A 20,302-nucleotide genomic window follows, 5' to 3' on the forward strand; every position below is an offset into this window, starting at 1 on the left:
CTGAAATCCTTAGTAAATTCACTGCTGCCTCCAAGTTAACAATCCCTTGGCATTCTCAGGTATAACCCTATTATTTTCTGCCATTTTTCTTTCTCCTCCCCCACCCAACTTTATTGAGATGTAGTTGACATGTAACACTGTGTAAGATACTGATACGCTGCAAAATGATTACCACCGTAGCATTAGCAAACATCTCTACCACGTAATCACCATTTCTTTTCTTGTGGTGAAAACATTTAGGATCTACTCTCGTAGCAACTTTCAAATATATAATACAGTATTATTAACAGTAATCACAGTGCTACACATTAGATCCCAAGAACTTGTTCAAATTATAACTGAAAGTTTGTATTTTTTACCTTTTTCTAGTTGATACTCTTAATGCCAGGAGTTGGGAGACTTTTGAGTGAGAAAATGTAAATGGACTTGCCTGAGGTCATAACGTACGTCCTGGTGCTCAGAAACAATGAACCGTGATCATCACTGTGGCAGAAATCGCTAGCTGTTCTCCAGTACTCACTTCCCTTTTTTCATAGCAATAAACTCTTCAATTATTAACCAGACCTTTGGCCGCCCAGAATAAAGGTTACATTTCCCAGTCTCACCGCTAAGGTGCATTTGATGAAACTAAATTCTGGCCAGTGGGATGTAATCAGAAGTGTCAAGTACAATTTCTAGGACATGTCTTCATAGGGAGGATGTGCTTTTCTTCCTGTCTTTCTCCTTCCTGCTGGCTGGAATGTGGATTTGACGGCTGGTGCTTAAGTGGCTATTTGGACTATAGTTGAAAGCTGTGTGTGGAAGGTGGGGGGAGGCAAGATAGGGCATGGGTCCTCGATGATACTGAAGATGACAGATCAGCTTTGGGCTTTTGATCCCTGCACTGTGCTTGTATCAGAGAAAATTAAATTTCTCTTAGTTAAGCCACTGTTAATTTTGATTTATCTAGTAGCTGCAGCTAAATCTAACCCTGACCAATATAATCATCCCAAGATAAGACTTATTTTGTGCCTATTTTAAAGTTGGGAAATTGACTTTCTAGAATTTATATATGAGGCCTGACAATTAGGTTTGCGAACTCATCCTAGAAAAAGTGCTACATACTTCATTGCTCAATATCACTATGGGCACCTTCCAAGTACTCCCCTTGGGAAGCTGTGCACCGATGCCAGTGCCTAGTCCACCCTTCAAAGCAGTTTTGGAACTCTTTTTTTGGAATGACCATCAGAGCTGTTGTTGTATTACCCTTGATGTCCTGAATGTCATCAAAATGTCTTCCTTTCAATATTTCCTTTATCTTCGGGTAAAGCAAGAAGTCATTGGGAGCCAGATCAGGTGAGTAGGGAGGGTGTTCCAATACAGTTATTCGTTTACTTGCTAAAAACTCCCTCACAGACAGTGCCGTGTGAGCTGGTGCATTGTCATGATGCAAGAGCCATGAATTGTTGGCGAAAAGTTCAGGTCATTTTCATCTAACTTTTTCACGCAGCCTTTTCAGCACTTCCAAATAGTAAACATGGTGAATTGTTTGACCAGTTGGTACAAATTCATAATGAAAAATCCCTCTGATATCAAAAAAGGTTAGCAACATCGTTTTAACACTTGGTTTGGACTGAGAGAACTGTTTTGGTCGTGGAGAATTGGCTGACTTCCATTGTGCACTTTGACGCTTTGTTTCAGGATTGTATTGGTACAGCCATGTTTCATCACCAGTGATAACACAGCCCAAAACATCATCTTCCTCTCCTCTAGGTTTTGGCAAACTCGACTCTCCTTTGCTTTTGTTCGTCAGTGAGCTGCTTTGGGACCATTTTTGCACACACCTTTCTCATGCCAAGATTCTCAATTAAGACTTTCCTAACCGTTTCTGTATCAATGTTTACTTGGTCTGCTATGCTTCTCACAGTCAGCGGATGATTTTGACGCACAATTTGACGAATTTTTGCAGTGTTTTCATCAGTTCTGCTCGTTACTGGCCGCCCTGATCGCTCTTCATCAGTGAAACATTCTCTACTCTCAGAGAAATGTTTAATCTATTTGTTCACTGCCATTTTCTTCATGGCATTATCCCCATAAACTTGGACTAACATGTCCCTGATTTCACTTCCACTCTTGCCAAGTTTAACAAGAAATTTAATGTTTGTTGCTCTAATTCAAGCTCAGACATTCTCACGACGGCACACAAAAACATTCAACAATAATAATGCACGCCACTCAGCAAGACACCGCCACACGTCAACACAAACACAGCTATGAGACACTGATATACGAAGATTATGAAACCTTACCGAGCTGTTTGTACAGTGCCGCCCATGTAAGCGCATGCTGGCAAGTTCGCGAACTTACTTGTCAGATCTCGTATGTATTTTTAAAAATTAAAACTTAGTTTCTGGTTTTCTTCTCATTATCTATAACCTATTGTATTCCAGCAGTTTTCATACATGCAGAATTCATCCTAATAATTGTTTCAGGAAGATAGCTGAAGAAAATAGTTTTCTCCCTAACAAGAGAATCCAGAGTTTGTCAGTAAACCTAAGTCTGTAACCAGAAAATGTAAATCTATGATGTTTTATAGTTCTGCTGGTTATATATGATCATTGGACACAGAGGTGTAGAAATGCAGTAAGAAATTGAAGTTTTGGGGGAGTCTATAAAAATGGAAAGCATCTGGTGAGAAGTCTATAAAAGACCGCAATATCAGGTCATTTCAAGTTCTTTTGTAAGTTGAAATTTGGCTTAATATAAATGGCTTCCAAGTGGCACTGCTCCTTCTGTTCTGAAGAGGATATTAAAGCAGTGAAAAACACTGTAGTTCAGTTTGGTGGATGTGAAATCCTGGGAGGGTCAGTATTGAAGATGCAGTGATCATAGCAGGTGAACTTAGAGATGGTAGAAAACGTAGAGATAAAATATAAGTCTTGGTACTGAGAGAGAAAGAGGATGTTTCATTTTACAGTCTCTTCTAAAGAAGATACAAGCCTGAGGATTTTATTCCCTTCTGAAGTGAGCAAATGGAGACCAATAGAGTCTTATCACACTCTAATTTAGTCTTTTTCATAGATAGGAAAAACATTTTCTAAAGAAAATAGAAGAGTAAGCTCATGAAGGGATTATAAAAGATATGCATCTAATCAGGAAAACGAAGGTGCCGATATGGTAAATTAGCATCTAGCTTCCTCACCAATCTTACGGGGTACAAACATGACACAGCTTTATTTTCCTACAATCACTTCTTTCAATCATGCTCTGCCAAATCTCTCTTTCTGGGCAAATTCCAGATTCCATAACTTTCTGTGTGCTTTTGGGTATTAAAAAAATTCATTCTGGTCTAATTTAAATCTCTAGTGTTATATCCAATTTAAAGTTCTTTCTAGAGCCAGTGGCCCAGGCTTCATCGGGAAAACTCCCCCATCTCTTTGGGTCTCTAGCTCTTCCAGTGTATCAGAAGGAAGGAGATGGAAAGGGTTAAATGTCTCTCACTTTACTGGGCAGTTGTAGCTCACACACTGTTGATTGTTGCAGTTTTTCTGGTCAACATTGGCAGCTGTGCAAATGCTAGTTCTCTTGGGGAAGCAGGTGTATGAATATTATGAAGAACCCTTTAAGAGCTTCTCCACTGCGGTTTCTTAATATGAGAGACTAAGTTCCAGTTCTGTCTCTTCCAGCCTCTCCGTGTCCACCTCTAGTGGTATACTCTAAAGCAGGGGTATCCAAACTGTGGCCCGCGATCCATTTTTTATTGGCCCGCAGCAAATTCCAAAAATATATTTAGTTTTCTTAAATAAACCAGGTGAGGCAATATGTACTTCACCTCGGGTGAGTGGTATTTTACCGCACATGGCCCTTGGTGAAAACCGTTGAAAAAAGTTTGGACACCCCTGCTCTAAAGCTTCCTGCTGCTGGAATCCCTTTGCCTGCAGGTCGTCCTCTTGGGTGGGACACCAGCAAGATATCCCAAGCCATCTTCTATGAAATCCAAACTTTGGAAATTCTTGCGTCTGTGCCATACCAAATGATGGGAGTTTCAGCTTTTCCACTATTGCCCTCTTTCTGCTAGTTCTCTCAAATTATCGGGGCTGATCAACTATTCGTTGCCCAACCCAGTAGCGCTCAAAGTGTGGTCCTAGACGAGCAGCTTCAGCATCACTGGGAAGTTCTTTAGACATGTAAATTCTTGGGCCTGGTGGGGCTCCCCGGTCTGTGCTAACATGCCTGAACAGCTGGTCTAACTGATTATCCAGATGGGAAAGGAGATGCCAATCTTCTCTTGCCACAGGTATTCTCAATCTTTATGATGGATGTTCTTGGAAGCCCCTAACCCCACTTTGACTAGGGATTAGGGAAGCCCTAGGACTCCCCAAGTAACTTCTTGGAAATTCTAATGTTGTTATGGTATAGCCTGGTAAGGCAGGGGTGGGGAAAGCAGCAGAAGGAAGAGTATTGTTTGGGGATATTGGCTTGTGCTATATTGCGCTGGGGAAACAACCCCCAAATCGCAGCGGTTTAAGAAGTAATCCAAAGGTTTAGTTCTCACATTGCTCATTTACATTGGCTGCAGGTCAATTGCAGTCCTGCTCCACAACCTTTTTCCTCTAAGACCCACACCGGGCTCAGCCCTTATCTGAGATATGCCCATCTCATAGCAGAGGAAAAAGAGGCACTATGGGACCATGCGACAGCTCTTAAAATTCTGCTCAGATGTGGGAAATGCCACTTTTACTCATATTCTATTGGCCCAAGCTAGTCATATGACAATACCTGAAATCACTGGAGCAGGAAGTGTAATCATCTCAGAAGAATTTTCTTTTTTTGCATGGGACAGGTAGAGAAGAGCAGTGAGTATTTTGAATAAATACAATCTATCACATTTGCTCTATAATTGTACCTATTATTGTTAAAACATAGTTTCTACCTTCAAGAGATAATAGGAGAGGAAATACTAGCAAATATGCAACAGAGAACAACGAATATTAAACTGTATACATTAAGTATAATTATAACATGAGTTTAGAGAAGATACTGAGACAAGCTGCATGATGAATGATGACCATGATTGGAGTAGAAGGACATGAGAAAGGAGGGAGGTCTAGGGGGCGGCCGGTTAGCTCAGTTGGTTAGAGCGTAGTGCTCTTAACAGCAAGGTTGCCGGTTCGATCCCCACATGGGCCACTGTGAGCTGCGCCCTCCACAACTAGATTGAAGCAACTACTTGGAGCTGACTGGTCCTGGAAGACCACTTAAAATAAATAAAAATTAAAAAAAAAAAAAGAAAGGAGGGAATTCTAGAATGGGGTCATGACCTGGATGGAATAAGCATAACCGGAGGGAAGGACAGAGAAGAGACCACTATTTATGGCTAATGGTGACTTAATTTTAGAATCGGGGGGAGAGGGCTGGTGGGAGCGGGTAGGCTCAGATTATGGAGGACCTCAAAAACCAAGGGAAAAATTGGATTTGATATTATAGATAGCAGGGTGTTTATCAGTTTTTAAGATAGACTCAATAGAATGATATGGTCCAATGGAGAAAGAGAGCTAGGTTGAGAATTATGTATAATGCCATTTCTGCCACTTATTATCCATTTGTCTTTGGATAAGTCAATGGTCATTCTTTCATTCATTCAACAAAGTATTTAATGTTACTGTGTGCTAGGCACCATTGCAGGTACTAGAGAGATAAAGATGAAGGGACAGAGATCCAGCTTTTAACAAAGTTGTAGGCAATTGGAAGATAACTATAGAAAATGAAATAATGACTATAGGCAAGGAAGCCACAATAAGGAACAAGCACAGGAGTGTGCGACACTCTTCAAAAGGCAAACTGTAGGTAAACAGATCTGACCAGTGGGTCAATTAGGGAATTGTATTTTGAATATGATGTAGCCAAAATTGGAGGAGGTATCTCATAAGGTGTCCTAGATATTGTTTTGGGTGGAAAAGCAAGTTAAAGGTCCGTATGTAAAGTATTTTCTCATGTGAATTGGAAAAATATATTTATGCTTAGAAAAGGTCAGTCAGTGAAGGGGAGGATGAATTTAATTTTTTGTTTTATACCCTTCTGTATCTGTTTGCATTTCTACCACAATATATTTTTACTTTATAATTAAAACTAGTTAATGAAAAAGTATCTCAGCATAATCAATCTTTACCTAGTACTTCATCTCTGAACTTAAATATCCTAATACTAAGACCTTCATTTTAGTATACGTCAACTCTGACCTGGCTTCTTTCATTTATGCAACTTTTGTCCTGGTAATCCTAATTGAATCTCCTTTTAGAGTCTCTAGCTAGTCTTTTCCTATAGACTTTTGAGGTTCACTTCTATTGTTTATTTTATTTTCATTAAAAAAAATTGTGGCAAATACATGTAATGTAAAATTTACCATCTTTTTTTAAAATTTATTTTATTTTATTGTGGAACAGTGTTTTTTTCCAGGACCCATCAGCTCTAAGTCAAGTCATTGTTTCTTTTCAATCTAGTTGAGGAGGGCGCAGCTTACTGGCCCATGTGGGAATCGAACCGGTGACATTGGTGTTATGAGCACCGCGCTCTAACCAACTAAACCAGCCAGCTGCCACCCAGAATTTACCATCTTAACCATTTCTAAATGTATACGTGTTTGTATTTAACCCTTTTTCTCAGAACATGTTCCTGCTCCTCTCCATGCTTCCTCCCCAGGACAAACAACATTTCGTAAAAGGACAGTTTTGAGACTGATAGTTACAGCCAAACTTGGGCTGAGAACAGTGGACAATCCAGACTCGGACACACATATCGAAGGTCAGAGCCACATGGTAGGTCTGGTGCCAAGGTGTTCTTAAGGTCAAGAGCCAGGCATTGGTTCTGATTCTAGATATTCACAGACAAGGAATAAAAAAGTTGGATGAGGAGTTGGCACGAGGAGTCAGCACTCAGCTGGGAGACTGAGGACAAAGGCAAGATAATTGCATTGTTAATACGGAGCAATGGCAGTAACAGGAAGAAAAGAGAAATCCATCCTTTCTGAAAAAACGTAGGAACTGGTCCTGGTGCATAGGTGGGCCCGACCTGGAAGAAGGCAGCAGGTGATGGCACTTTGACCCTGTTTTGAGGGGAAAGGCGGAGAGCAAGGCAATTTTTGTCAGGTTTATTCACCTCCGTTAGGCTTTCTATTAGAAAAAAAGATTAGGATCTTTGGAGTAGGAGTATAAAACTCCCACCTCCTCTGTCAAAACACACACATGCACGCACGCACACAGGCACGAGGGGCTTGCAGCTAGGAGACCTTCTGGACTTTGGATGTTGTGTTCAATAATCTGTTATTGGGATGCGTGGTACATTCATTAACAATCGATAAAACTAGAGTATACTGTTATTCTGGTGAATATTTTAATACTACCTTTCAGAAACTGACTTGAAAAAAAAAAGATTAAGGCTCTTATTCAGGAACGTAACTTTTGATGTTTTCTGTTTTGACCAAATCGTGGTTTGTATTAGAATTTTTATTTTAGGGGAGATTATTGAGAAAGTTGTTGGAAAACAGGCTTAGACACATTTGGAATTTTTCAAACCATCTCACTCATTTCAGAGTGGTTTTTAGGTATAAATTTGAAATGAAGTCCACACTACCTTCAAGCTAAAATCTACTTCCTTAGGTTTTGTATTTTTAGTTGGAGGAATTTATTACCTTGTTTCATGTATTTATTTTTGTATTTCTAGCAATCCTCAGACATGGCTCATTTAAATGCATTTTATTATTATTTTGAGATAAAGCTTTTTGAGGTAAAACTTTTAAACAGATATTTATATAAAATTAAGACAAAAATATTTACAGCAAACTTATTTTATACCTAGGAAGTCCAAATAAGTTGACTAATATACTAGAAAAAATAAGAGTTCAATAAAATAAATAGCATTCTACCTATATTAGAAAATGTATTGGAAAAAAAGAGGCACATTTATCAGTGCAAAAATTACTTAAAAATAATGCAAATAAGAACCAGGTGTGATTTTATATAATGAAAACAGTACAAGTATCAACTAAGTTTTTCTTGAAATTTGACAGGGTTAATTTGAAGTTTATGTGGAAGAATCAATAGGTTAGACTATTAAAGATTACTTCCATTATTTTGAAAAAAGCTAATGAAAGGGGATTAATCCTATAATATAGTAAAGCATACTTTTTAAAAAGCAATAATTAAAACATTGTGATACCATTTGGTTGGATTATTATAATGATTTAAAACTTACACCCGTAAGAAGAACTATAAAGAGAAGCTAGAGCGGCCCCACGTGTGTTTGGGTCGGAGTTGCACTGTGAACCCCTGGAGCTGCTGTCGGTGAGGTAGCCCGGGTCTGGAGTGCAGAATCCCCCCGGGGCCGTGGGGACGTCACCATGCCGAAAGCACCAAAGGGAAAAATTGTGGGACGGGAAAAAAAAATCATCCATCCGTACAGTAGAAAAGCTGCTCAAATTACGAGAGGCCCACAAACAAGAAAAAAAGGACAAGTTGAAGAATGAAAAGGCATTGCGTCTCAAACTTGCTGGTGAAAAACTGCAGTGGTTTCAGAATCATCTTGATCCCCAAAAAGTAGCATATTCAAGGAAAGATGCTTGTGAATTAATTGAAAGGTATTTAAATCGATTCAGCAGTGAGCTGGAGCAGATTGAATTACATAACGGCATCAAAGACAGGCAGGGAAGGCGGCACTGTTCCCGGGAGACAGTCATCAGACAGACGATGGAGCGGGAGCGACAACAGTTTGAGGGATACGGCCTTGAGATTCCAGATATTGTAAATGCAGGTAATCTGAAAACGTTTAGGGAATGGGATTTTGATCTGAAGAAATTGCCAAACATTAAAATGAGAAAAATGTGTGTTAATGATGCAGTTCCTAAGAAGTGAAGAAGAAAAGTGTTATAACTGTGGACAAAGATTTGGGGGAATTGGAACTAAATGATGAATCAAGTGACTCAGATGAGGACATGACTGCAGTGGCCTGATTTTCCTTTATTTGAGTTGAAAATAAATAATTTGAAAGCTTCAAAAAACAAAAAAAAAAAAGAAAGAAGCTAGAGGGCTGGCCCGGTGGCTCAGGCGGTTGGAGCTCCATGTTCCTAACTCCGAAGGCTGCTGGTTCGATTCCCACATGGGCCAGTGGACTCTCAACCACAAGGTTGCTGGTTCAATTCCTTGAGTCCTGCAAGGGTTGGTGGGCTCCGCCCCCTGCAAATAAGATTGAACATGGCACCTTGAGCTGAGCTCCCTAATGGCTCAGTTGGTTGGAGTGCCGTCCTCTCAACCACAAGGTTGCCAGTTTGACTCCCGCAAGGGACACCCTCCACAACTGAGACTGAAAGGACAACAACTTGACTTGGAAAAAAGTCCTGGGAGTACACACTGTTCCCCAATAAAGTCCTGTTCTCCTTCCCCAATAAAATCTTAAAAAAAAAAAAAAAAAAAGCTAGAAATTTGTATGGACAACATGAGTTTTGGATTTTGGGATATGAAAACTGACTTACTGGTTATTAAGACATGACTGCTTCAGGAAGCAGAGGTGCTTTTTTTTTAGGTTTCTTTTTTTTAAATTAATTTTTTATTTTCAATTACAGTTGACATTCACTATACTATTAATTTCAGGTGTATAGCGTAGTGGTTAGACATTTATATAACTTGCAAAGTGATCCCCCTAAGTCCTGCACCCACTGACACCATATTTAGCTATTACAATATTTCTGACTATATTACGTAAGCTGTGCTTTAATTCCCTGTGACTATTTGTAACTGACAATTTGTACTTCTTAATCCCTTCACATTTCTCACCCAGCCCCCCAAACTCCCTCCCATCTGGCAACCACAAGTTTGTTTTTTGTATCTATGAGTTTGTTTCTGTTTTGTTTGTTCATTTATTTTATTTTTCAGATTCCACATATAAGTGAGATCATATGGTATTTGTCTTTCTCCGTCTTATTTCACTTAGCATAATGCCCTCTAGGTCCATTCATGTTGTTAAAATGGTAAGATTTCATTCCCTTTTTGTGGTTGAATAATATTCCATTATATATGTATGTACCACATCTTTTTTATTCATTTGTCTTTTGATTGGAGCATTTAATCCATTTGCATTTAAAGTAATTATCAATAGGTATGTATTCATTGCCATTTTATTGTTTTCTGATTGTTTTTGTAGTTCTCTGTTACTTTCTTATTCTCTTCTTGTTCTCTTATCTTGTATGTTGGTGACTTTCTTTAGTGTGTTTGGATTCTTTTTAAAAAATTTCTTGTACATCTTTTGTATATTTTTGGTTTGTGGTTACCATGTGCTTATATATCAAGCTATGTTTATAGCAGTCTATTTTAAGTTGGTGGTCACTTAAGTTTGAACACATTCTAAAATCACTAGCATTTTTACTCACCCCTTCCATGTTTATATTTTTGTCATTTTTTACTTCTTGTGTGTGTGTGTGTTTGCATGTATCCCTTAATTTACTGTTGTAATTATACATGATCTTTCTACTTTTGCCTTTTGACCTCTGTACTAGCTTTAGTGTTAGTTGATCCACTGTTTTTATTATCTGTTTGCGTATGTCAGTGAGAATTTTTTTCATTGTGATTATTTTCTTTTTTTTAAGATTTTTAAATTAAAATACAGCTAACATACAATATTTAGTTTCAGGTGTACATCATAGTTATTCAGCAGTACCCACCTAGCTCTATGCAATGTTTTTACAACATTATTGATTATATGCCCCATGCTAAAGAAGTGATCCCCATGACAAGTCCAGCAACAATCTGACACTGTACCACGCTATCACAATATTTTTGGTCTTTTCCCCCTTTTTAAAATTTTTAATTAGAGTTGACAGTCAATATTATTTTATATTAGTTTTAAGTATACAGAATAGTGGTTAGACATTTATGTAATTTAGGAAGTGATCCCCTTAACTAGTACCACCTGGCAGTATACATAGTTATTACCATATTATTGATTATATTCCCTATACTTTACATCCCCATGCCTATTTTGTAAATACCAGTTTGTATTTCTTAATCCCTTCACCTTTTTCACCCTGCCCCAACCCCTCTCCCATCTATCACCCTGATAAATGTAGTACCCATCTGACACCATACTTAATTAATGCAATATTGTTGGCTATATTCCTTATGCTACACCCTACATCCCCATAACTACTGTGTAACAACCAATTTGTACTTCTTAGTCCCTTCCCCTTTCCACCTATCTCTATCCCCCCTCCCATCTTAAAGATGTCCCTCTAAGCGTCCTTGTAATACTGGTTTGGTGGTGATGAACTCCGTCAGCTTTTTGTTGTCTTGGAAGCTCTTTATCTGTCCTTTTATTCTAGATAATAACTTTGCTGGGTAGAGTAATCTTGGTTGTAGTTCCTTACTTTTCATCACTTTGAATATTTTCTGCCAATCCCTCTGGCCTTCAAAGTTTCTGTTGAGAAATCAACTTACAATGTTATGGGAGCTCCCTTGTAGGTAACAAACTGCTTTTCTTTTGCTACTTTTGAGATTGTCTCTCTGTCTTTAACCTTTGGCATTTTAATTATGATGTGTCTTGGTTTGGGCCTCTTTGGGTTCATCTTGTTTGGGACTCTCTGTGCTTTCTGGGCTTGTATGTCTATTTCCTTTGCCAGGTTAGGGGAGTTATCTGTCTTTTTTAATAGATTTTCAATTCCTTGCTGTCTCTCTTCACCTTCTGATTATTCCTATGATATGAATGTTGGTACACTTGATGTTGTCCCAGAGGCCCCTTAAACTCTCCTCAATTTTTTGGATTCTTTTTTCTTTTTATTGTTCTGGTTGGGTGTTTTCTGCTACCTTATTTTCTACATCACTGATTTGATCCTCTGCTTCATCTAACCTGCTGTTAACTCCCTGTAATATATTCTTCATTTCCGTTATTGTATCCTTTATTTCTATCTGGTTCTTTTTCATGTTTTCTATCTCAATTTGTATGTTTCCTATCTCTTTGTTAAAGTTCTCCCTGAGATCAGTGAGCATCCTTATAACCAGTGTTTGGTTACACTGGTTACACTTGTTTCTTTATCTCCTCATTTTGGCTGCCTCCCTGTGTTTGTTTCTATGTATTAAGATCTGTTAAGTCTCCCAATCTTGGCAGAGTGACCTTACGTAGTAGTTGTACCATGGGACCCAGTGGTGCAGTCTCCCTGGTCACCTGAGCAGGGTGCTCCAAGTGTGTCCCGTGTGTGGGTTGTCTGTGCTCTCCTGTTGTAGTTGAACTTTGATAGCTGTTGACGCATCAGTTGGTAGGATTCACCTTCAGGACAACTGGCTGTGAGGACTGGCCTTGATTACAGCAAACAAACTGTTGTGTGTGGGCTGACCCTATGGAATGAGATTCACTTTAGCAGGGCTCTGGTGCATGCCAAGTCCACCCTTTGGGTGTGTCATTTGTGGCACTAATTGGCTGGTGCTCTGGTGTGAGCTGAAGCCGGCCACCAGGTATGTTGGTTCTGGGGCCTCTTGGGAGGGGCTCTGGTGGAGGCCAAGGTCAACTGTTGCCTGTATCCAGCCTGTATCCAGCCTGTCGCCACCTAGTAGGAGCTACAAGGTGATCTGTGGTTGGTAGCTGCCTGGGCTGGGTGTAGAGGTGCCTGGGAGTGGCCATGCTATGAACTGAGGCTGGCTGCCACTAGTGTCAGGCTTGGGGCCACTTAGCAAGAGGTACGAGGCAGGCACACTGAGGCCAGGTGCTGCTTGTTTTGAGGCTTGTGAACTTTTGAGAGATTTTTAGGGAAGTCCTCAATGTGGGCCCATGCTGGCTGCTTGTGTGAATTATACTCTGAAAGAGGTTCGGGCAAGGTATGTGAATTGGGTAGGGCCAGGGTCTTAGAGAATCACCAGGGTGTGGTGAGAGTGGTAGTAGCCAGGTTACTGGAGACTCACAGTTGGCACTGGCCCATGCCTGCAGGCTGTGTGGGTGCAGAGGGCTCGACAGAGGAAACTATGGCATCTGCACTTTAGTCCCAGAGAGAACTTCAGCTCCAGATAATTCAGTTCCTCCCTGTATGTCCCTGGTGCTTTTTGAAGCTGTTATCCCTTCTCTGGAGTTGAGGGCAAATGTTTGTGAGCAAGTTACTCTGTGTCTGGGCCCTTTAAAAGGACGTCTTGGTCTCTAGCGGCTCTCCCCTGGACTGAGTCCCTTCTGATTTTCACAGGACTCCTCTTCCCAGCACTGGTGCTCTGGGCTGGGGAGCCTGGTGTGAGCTGGAACCCCTTGCTTTTCAGTGGGGATGTGTGCAGTTGAGATACCTCTCCTGATTAGTAACTGCCACATGTGGGTGTGGGACCACCTGGTCTACATCTCCACCCCTCCTACCAGTCTTGACGTGGCTTCTTCTTTATATCCTTAGTTATAGGAGTTTTGTTCATCTAGTCTTCAGGTCATTCTAAAGGGTGGTGGTTCTAGAATTTAGTGTAGTTTTGATGTGGTCATGGGCGGGGCAAATACAGTTTTGACTTCTGCTATCTTGACTGGAAGTCTAGGTTTCTTTTTTTTATAACAGTTTTTTTTATTAGTTTCAGGTGCACCAAACAATGTACTAGTTAGACATTTATCATTTATATCCCTCACACAGTGACAGCCCCCCTCCCCCATCCACTACCCCTCTGACATCGCACGCAGCCATTACATTTCCACTGTCTCTATTCCTCATGCTGTACTCTGCTTCTTATAAATATATAAATATATATATATATATATATATATATATATATATATAATATATGTAAAATTGTAGTTGACATTCATTATTGTTCAGCTTCAGCTTCAGGTGTACAGTGCCGTTAGTTGACACATAGAATAGTAACTGTGTTTTAGGAATGGAATTTAAAAATTTTATCTTGGAAGCTGTGGTGCTAAAATTGGTGAGGATTGTAAAAAAACAGCCTTCCCACCTACTTTTTTTTTTTTAGGGGGTGTGAGAAAAGGTTTATGCAGAGGTTTCTTTTTGTTTCTTTTTCTTGCTTTTTAAAAGAGTTTGTAGTCATAGATAGGCTACGTTAGGCTAGTATATGTTGTTATAAAGATAAAGATAAAGATTAGTTTCATCTTTATTTGGCCTCTTAGCTTTTGTTCTGTGTCATGGGTTCCAATGTGTCTAAACAAGACACCACACAGAGCCATGGTAGTCTTAGTAGAGTGCTCTGAAATATTGACAGATTTTATTATATCTTTCAAATGCAAGGTAGACAATATAATTATAGAAAATGATTCTGTAGTATGTACTTGTAATTAATTTATATCATCATCACTTGTCCATGAATAAAATAATTCATTCAGTTAAGAATGTTGGTCTGTTTTCTCATCTTTTCATGCTGACATTAGTTTGTTAATTGTTTATTTTTGTTGTTTGATGCTAGAAGATGAGTGGTAGCTCGTTCCAAAGATTTAAAAAAATTATGAGAGAAAAAGTTGTAAGTAGAATTATATATTAATTTTTTGTGAATGGGGAAAGATGACTGTATTTTTTTTGTAACAGCTTTATCAGGATATAATTCACATACCATGAAATTCACCCCTTTAAAGTATATAACTCAGTAGTTTTTCATATTCATAAAGTTGTGTAACCATTTTCCAATTTCAGAACACTTTCATGTACCCCAAAATAAACCCCATACTGATTTGCAGTCACTCTTAATTTCTCTCACCCCCCTGCCCTTGGCAATCACTAATCTATTTTCTGTCTCTATGGATTTGCCTGTTTTGAACATTTCACATAAGTGGAATCATGCAATATGTGGTCACCTTTTTTTTTTTTAGCAGCAGAATATCTGAATCCAAGTCTAGAAATACTAGCTTTATTACCAAACCAAATTTGAGCAAAACTTTTATTTTATTGATAGGCTGGATTCCATATTCCAGAAAGTGGGGTGATGGAAATCCACATGAAAGTGTAGATTTGATGGCAAATTTATCAATTCAATGAAGGGAACATTTCAAGGAGATGCTCTTTTGTTTAGAATTATTAGTGTTGCAAGAGGGAGGAATGCTTAGGGGAGATGTGAACAAGAAAACCCTTTATGATACATGAAAAAGGGAAATAATTAAAAATGACATTTGCACATTTAATTTAGATCTTTAACCCTATTGTGGTAGTTTTTTGCTATTCGTTTTCTTCCATTTACAGTATGTAGCTAACCCCAGCTGCTAATATGGAAAGTTATCTTTTGCACTGTACTCTATATGCAGACAATTGACAATAATTGTGTTAGGTGGTATAATTGATAAAGAGTATTTTTGTGGGGGTTGGATCTTCTGAATTACTGCCCATGCGGGTCAGTTAGTTGTTGTCTTATATGTGCATGCAGAACTTAAACAGAAAATTCTTTATGATTGTAATTGCTGTTGCTTAATTTGGTAATCAGTGTGTCCACTGTCTGACCCATCCATGTACTTTCGAAATATGAAGAAAAAACCCTTTAATGTTTTTATATGGATGGCCAGATAGACAACACTTTTAAAAATTAGCATATGAATGTTTTGACTATCTCACTTAAGACAGCCTGTCAGTTTGGCAGCTCAGAGCCTGTTATTTCTGTGTCTTTCTTCATTTTCATGTTTTGACAAATGAGATTGTACTTTTGACAAGTGATTTGTATTTCATCTAAGGATTTCAAAGTGTTTTTAATTTACTTATTAAACTATCTAGAGATTATTTTATCCACCCACTGTTGGGTAATGTAAGATTCTCCCCAATACAAATGAAAATAGAAAGTGATAGTACCGGTCTTGAATTAAAAAAAAAATAAAAAAATTACAAGACAATAATTATTTTTCAGAATAATTAGTGTTCACTTTTTTTAAAAGCTTGTGTTTCTTTCAGTGGAACATCTGCAGTTAGGCCTGGGCATAGTACTGATTTAAGGGGGATGGTTTCTTTGTATGTTACTTGGGAGGGTGTATCTTTCAGAACTGAAGGTATTTACAGGTATCTCTTGATAAATGAATAAAGACCATGCTGAAAATGTTACTGCAAAAGGGAATATGTATTTAATCCTGTATAGCTGACATTAAATTTGCTTATTCGTTTAATGAATATTTAATAAGTACCTAATATGTCCTGGGAACTGTTCTAAATTCTGGACCTGCAGTGATGAAAAATACAGATACCCATCTATAGACCTGACAATCTGTTGGGTGACATAGAGATCAAATGAGTAAATAATGCAATTTCACATTTTAAAATGTGGTTTGAAGAGAACAAAGAAATAGACTATATAGTGAATGTGGGGAGGGGAATTAATTTTGGTCAGCAGGCCGCCCTGACAACTTGCTATTTGAAAAGAAACTTGAATATTGAAAAGGAAATACCTATTCTGGAGGAAGACAATTCCAGGCAGATGTCACAACCATTGAGGTCACGAAGGAAGCATAAGAAGGCAGGTATGGCCGCAGCACAGTTAAAAGAAAGTATGCTAAGAGATGGGGGTGAAAGTTAGAGGCTAGATCTTGTAGGCCATGGTAAAGGTATTTTATTCTTCGTGCAAAGGGAAGCCTTACATGAGTTTTAAACAGGGGGGATGCATGATCTGATTTACATTATAGAACGATCATTCTGGCTACACAGAGAGACTGAATCACAGGAGCAAAGTGGAAGCTATTGTGGTCGTCCAGTTGATATTAATGAAGTCTATGGCTAACGAAGAAAGGGTAGAGGTGATGAGAAGTGGCAGGATTTGGATTGGAATTTGTAGGTAGAGAGCTGAGGACTTGCTAATGGATTAGATGTTGCGGGCAAGGACAGGACAGGAATCAAAGGTAACTGTAAAGGTTTTGGTCTGAGGAGCTGGATGACTAGAGATGCCATGAATTGAGATAAAACAAGACTGAAGAAGGACCGGATTCTTGGGGGGAAATCAAGAGTTTTGCTTTGGCTATGTAAGTCTGTCTATTTGACATCTTAGCGACGAGGTTGAGTGGGCAGTTACTTATACAAGTCTGGAGCTCAGAGAGAGACAGGTATTTGAGGCATAAATAAGGGAGTCATCACTTAAGAGATGGTGTTTGGAGGCTTGGGACTGTCTGAGATTGCTGACGGAGTAATTATAGGCAGAAAAGAGGGCAGAAGACTGCCTTGGAGCTCTCCAGCACACACGCATATCTGTTTATGTATATATATATATACGTTCATACAAGAAACATTTGTGTTCCAATATAAACAAAATCAAATGTCTCTGTGTAAGTCAGCAAGGTTTCTTAGTTGCAAGTAACACAACAACTGTGACTGTTTTAATCAAAAGGTACCTGGATCTCAGCCACAATGGTGCCAAAGCAGGTCTTGGAGCCTGGATGCCAGAGCTGGACCCACTACTTCTGGAGCTGGATGTTGGAGACCACGATGAGCTCTCCAGGCACTGATGATTGTAGTAACTGGGTGCTTACTGTGGCTGCTGCAAGAGTAAATTCTCAGTCACTAGTGTCTTTGTGTCACTTGCTTCACATTCAAAGTTCTGGCAAAGAACTGAGCCTGCACGTTGTGTCTCATCCTAGCTGTCAGGTGGTGAGGCAAAGGAATTATCTGACCTTTTTGTTTTCTGTCATGAGAGATCTTGCCTACATTCAACCAAGACTCAGATAATGGGAATACCCCCAAAACAGAGGATGGGGCTTCAGATACCAGGCAGTTCAACAACCACCATAAAAGAAATATCAGTTTTGTGAATGTAATCCGTTTGATTGCTTATGAATTCATAATTATAGAGTTAAGCACCAAGTTACTAGAGGGCCTCCAAATGGACTTCAAGAATAACATTTTATTTCTACTGACTTTATTTTCTCGTCGCCCATTTCCTGCCTTAGGATTGAGAAGAGATCCACTTTTCCTATGCTCCTTTTAACCATACACAGAGAAATATAGCCTCCGTTGGTTAAAAACACACTAGGAAGTAAACCCCTAGTTCAAGCATCTTTCTTAAGTAAAACTTACATGTTAAAACAGTTACTACCACTGCGCACTCAGGATTTTTTAAAGAAGTTTAATAAATCCAAAGCTGCATATTTTTTTAAATTAGTTTCAGGTGTCCAAAACAATGTAATAGTTAGACATTTACACCCCTCACAAAGTGATAACCCCCAGTCTGCTACCCCTCTGACATCATATATAGCTGTTATAATTCCATTGGCTCTATTCCCTATGCTGTGCTCCACATTCCGTGACTGCGTATGTGTGTGTGTATATTGTATTAGGTACCATATGTGTATGTGTGTGTGTATATTGTATTAGGTACCGTGTGTGTGTGTGTGTGTGTGTGTGTGTGTGTGTGTATACTTAATTACAGCTGACATTCAATATTATTCCAAAGCTGCATATTCTGGCCCAAATATCTGACCACTGAATCTACTGTAGATAAATTCTATAAATTTTAATTAAAGGTAACATATGCTGAAAATTTCCCCACGTTGATCAATTCTATAATAGCAAAATTACACATGCTCTATGGCTATGCGTACTTGGTCCAGAGAAGTATCAAGGTTATAGCCAAAACATTATAGTCCATTGATCTGTTTTATATGTGAAAATCTGTAACACAGTCATAGCATTCTTATGGTAGAAGATTAATTGCTTGCTAAAGAGATAAAGTATTTCCAGGTTAGTACCCATGTATTAATAATAAGTGTCATTAGAAAATGATTGAATGCTGGACGTATTCATTGAGTGCTAGATTTTGTTGACTTCCTTCAAAGAATGTTGAACTTCGTTCTGGCAGATAAAGTGACTTGTAGATGAAATTGTTCTCACGGTTGGTTTTTAAGCTTTGTTAGGGTGAATTTAGAGCACACTTTAGCCTGGTGTACACCTTCTGCAAAGACATGACTTTTCTGAGGTCGCTACTGAATGTCCCAGGTGTGCCCTTTACTCTGCTGATGGAAACTTGAGAGTCTTATGGTCCTGGTGAGCTCTGGTGGTTGTTCACCTTAGCGCTTCCCTTTGCCTAGCCTTGCGGAGTTTCACCCTATATCAGCCTACTTCATATTCAGCCAAAACTCAGGGAGATCTCCGTGATGACTTCTGGAGCACCTTGTCTGTGTAGCCCCCCTAGAGTTCATCTTCTCCAATTCTTTATCCTGAATGTTCCAGCTGTTTTGTCCTCCTCAAACTTCAGTCTCTGTCTCCTCAATTCAGCAAGACCATTCTTCTCTGCTTGGGATCTCCATCCTGTTCTGTGGTCCAGAAAGTGCCTCAAGGCAGAAAGCCAGGGTGATCGAAAGGCTCACCTCATTTGTATTGCTTCCCTCAAGGTTCATAATGCTGTTGCCTATTGTCTGAAACAGTAATTTTCCTATATTTTATCCAGTTCTCTAGTTATGTCGGGAGAGTAAGCCTGGTCCCAGTTGCTCTGTCATAACCAGAACGTAGAAGTCTTATTAGAAAAATGATCATACCACTGAAACACATGAGCATTAGTTCTGGCAGTTTGTGACCCTTAAAATATAATCAGCACAAAATCCATGGTATGATGAAGAAAGAAAAAAAAATCAGGGTTAACACAGCAAAACAACAATAACTGGTACAGGACATAATCATATTCAGTTACGTGCTATTCTCATCTCCCTCTTACAGGGTTGGAAACTGAGGTACAGAAAATGCAGTAACACAAAGCCACACAGCTAGTATATGGAGGATCTAAGGTTTGAAGCAAGCTGTACTGGCCAAATAAAAATTGCTGCCTCAGGAAACTGGGTAGGTCTCCCACCCATCCCAACGGGGCAGTGAATTATATTGTATTTAGAAGTATGGCATTGCTCAAGATTTAATTCTGTCCTTTCTCCCACCCCCATTTTATCTTGTTTCAAACTCCATCCCTGAGGGAATCCTTTTTTTTATTTATTTAACTGAGAGCTTCATACATATCATTAGTGTGTGAATGACCTCCAGATCTCTTGATAGCTGTACCTACAGATACGTATCTTTAACTCTAGACCATAACTCCACCTACCTCCTCCACATGCCTGTGTATCTCTCATCACTGCCTCAGCCTGGAAGTTTCCCGAATTCAGTATCTACCTGTTCTTTCTGTGATGCACACCTCAGTTAGTGGGGTGTCTCATTTTCTGAAAAATGTGGGATCATCCTTAAATCCTTCTCTTTCCATCCCTTCCCGTAGCAAAGTTTTTGGACCTGTTTTACTTGTGAAATATCCCTCAAGGAAGTCCCTTTTCTATTTCTGCTGCTCTGGTTTGATTCAAGACCTGTTCATTCCTTATTGATGTATTGCAACAGAAACTTATTTGGCCTTTCTGCCTTTATTGTTCTCCTGTTCTTTCTATCCTT

General features: G+C 39.1%; 1 protein-coding gene and 1 pseudogene across 2 annotated transcripts in view; both read left to right on the forward strand.

Annotated features, from left to right (window-relative positions):
• The window catches only part of TTC28 (tetratricopeptide repeat domain 28), a 611,406-nt gene that overhangs the window by 165,246 nt on the left and 425,858 nt on the right, over positions 1–20,302 (forward strand). The window lies entirely within an intron of this gene.
• Positions 8,163–9,028, forward strand: LOC109453387 (translation machinery-associated protein 16; annotated as a pseudogene).

Source organism: Rhinolophus sinicus, linkage group LG16, assembly GCF_036562045.2.
Source record: "Rhinolophus sinicus isolate RSC01 linkage group LG16, ASM3656204v1, whole genome shotgun sequence".
Taxonomy (NCBI): domain Eukaryota; kingdom Metazoa; phylum Chordata; class Mammalia; order Chiroptera; family Rhinolophidae; genus Rhinolophus; species Rhinolophus sinicus.